This window comes from Physella acuta, unplaced genomic scaffold, assembly GCF_028476545.2.
Source record: "Physella acuta isolate Inbredline_101_S28 unplaced genomic scaffold, ASM2847654v3 ptg002266l, whole genome shotgun sequence".
NCBI lineage: Eukaryota > Metazoa > Mollusca > Gastropoda > Physidae > Physella > Physella acuta.
Window position 1 is genome coordinate 87501 of NW_026733765.1, and position 2500 is coordinate 90000.

Consider the following 2500-nt stretch of genomic DNA (forward strand, 5'->3'; position numbering starts at 1 on the left):
GCAGGATCAACCAGATAGCTATCGTTTGCGAGACGTTTTTCCACAACACATCGCGGGACGGGAGACAACGCTCTAGCGAGAGAACGGATCCCGGCATTCCCGGATTTTTTCACATCGGACCGCTCACATTTCCCCCTTCACCGTAAACACGGCGTCGCCGGGAAATCTCTCGATTTGCATCGAGCCGACTGCGTTTTGCAGACCCGTCGCCCGTTCCGAGGGCTGGGCCAGTGCGAGACTTTTATCGAGCCACCAATACTGCTTGGTTGCGTTAGCACTGCGCGTCGCCGCTGGCTTCACGCTACGGACACGTACTTTTACCTTCACTGGCGCGACCTGCGCGCCGAGCCCGCATTTTACCGGGAAGCTAGTCGGGAGACTGAGCCACGCACGGTCAGATCGGGCACATGTCGCTGGCTGCGAGGGAGCGCGGATCCTAGCGTCACATAGAGGCTTCACCGACACTCACCTCCACAATAGTAGATACAGACCGTTTTAACCGCCGTATTTCTGCCCATACCTCTAGTGTTAAACCGAAAAATCGGGTACATAGTCTCGGGGAGGACCGGGGTGCCGCCCCATGAGGGGAGCCCGCACGGAGGGCGCCGGGGGTGCCGCGACCCGGGGGGCGGCGCGGGGGTGTCGGGGCGCATCTACGGGGCTCACTCGCGCGGGCGCCACACTTCCGGGGGGCGCCCCAGGTGGGGTGCCAACTTTGGCGCCCCCGACTAAGGGGCCGCCCCCACTGCGGTTACACGCTTTACGACCACCCACCCGCGTTCCCCACCCCAGGGGGCATGCGAATCACCCGCCAGGGGCGTTCTGGGACCGAGGGCGCCGCTCCGGCACAAGGGGGAGCCAAAACGCCCCGAGTTCCCCCGCGGCCACCTCGACACCTGGGCGGGCGGCGAGGGGTGTCCTGCGATCGGGGTGGGGAGCTCTACCAGAATCACCCGCCAAACTTCACCGGGGGCGTCTCCCGGCGCCCCTGCGCTCGGGTGACGAACAGCGCCCCGGGCTATCCCGGGCGCCCTATGGCGTCCACCTTCGATCGGAAGGGTGATCTCGACTCGGGCTGAGGCGGGCCACAACAATCCGCGGTCACATCGGAGCCGTCCAGGCTAACGAGGCCCCGGCTCACGGGTAACCCATGGGGCTGGACCGGGAGTCCGCCGTTAAAGAAGAAAGAAATGTAGTGCAAACCAGAACCAGTTTTTTTTATTTATTTTATAACTCGACTAATAATCGTCACAAAATTATAAACTTGGTACCTACGGATAGCCCTGGGCCCAACCTAATACAGGATGTCCATAACTATGCGCTAATTAAATAATTAATGGGTATTAAGGTCGGTCTTAGTAAATTGCTATATAAAGTCTAAGACCAGAACCAGTATTTTAAATTTATTTTATAACTCGGCTCCTAATTGTCACAAAATTTAAAAATTGGTACCTATGGATAGCCCTCGGCCCTACCTAATACACCGTGTCCATAACAATGTGGTAATTAAATATTTACTGGGCGTTAGGGTCGGTCTTAGTAAATTGCTATATAAAGTCTATATAAAATTTTACGAATTTAAAAAAAAAATTCCTACCGTCAAAAATAGCGACGCCTAGACCACCACACCTGTTCTGACGTTAAATCCTACTTGCACACACGTGTGGGAATAGATTAGATATCATCTAGAGATAGAATTCCTAATTATTTAATTAAAATAGAGACTCTAGATTTAATAGTTGTGTCATAGTTACATTAAGTCGAATTAGCGAAGCGGAGGCGGGAACTAGATTCTAGATCTAACACTTCGATTGCGATGAAAAAAAAATAGCTTTATTTTAAGGCCGACAAGGCAAATACGGTTTAATTAATATTAAAGAAATAAGTCCGAACACCTACCTTAAGCGAATCATCTACACAACACATGACTAGAAATAATACACGTCCACACGAAGAGCGATTGAAACGGTGACTGCAACGGTGAAAACTTGTACGACGGAAACATGGCGCCTAGGTTATGCCTACTTCCGGTCTGATGAAAATTTTTAATTCATTTTAAATTTTGCGCTCTATTTCGTCCGCGCTTGTCCACTTAAACTCTACAGAAAAGATAGTCTATATAAAAATAATTCCTAGAAGACAATTTTATGAGAGATCACCCACATTTATTTACCCTGCCTGTCTACCTTAGGGTTAGAGTTTGAATTTTTCTAGATTCAAGCCAAATATGCCGTGTCGATTAAACGACGACGTACATAACAGAGCGAAGACAATGAATGGTTCCTTAATTAACTATAATTACGGTCCTAATACAACTACAATTCACCATAGTACTAATATGTATGTGTATTGTTGTTTTGGGAGTTCTGTCATTACATTTTAAATTATAAAAAAAACGGGTTTACGATACACTTCATTACGCCGCCGATCGTGGTTTTAGATTTAAATTTGGTCGGATTCGGTTTATTATTAATTTATATAATACTTTATACATACTTTA

General features: G+C 48.9%; 1 non-coding gene across 1 annotated transcript in view; it reads right to left on the reverse strand.

Annotated features, from left to right (window-relative positions):
• The window catches only part of LOC131932717 (small subunit ribosomal RNA), a 1846-nt gene extending 1829 nt beyond the window's left edge, over positions 1-17 (reverse strand). The window contains exon 1 of the ribosomal RNA XR_009384687.1: positions 1-17. This exon is cut by the window's left edge and continues 1829 nt beyond it. This is a non-coding gene — a ribosomal RNA (small subunit ribosomal RNA).
• Positions 18-2500: the final 2483 nt, after the last annotated feature.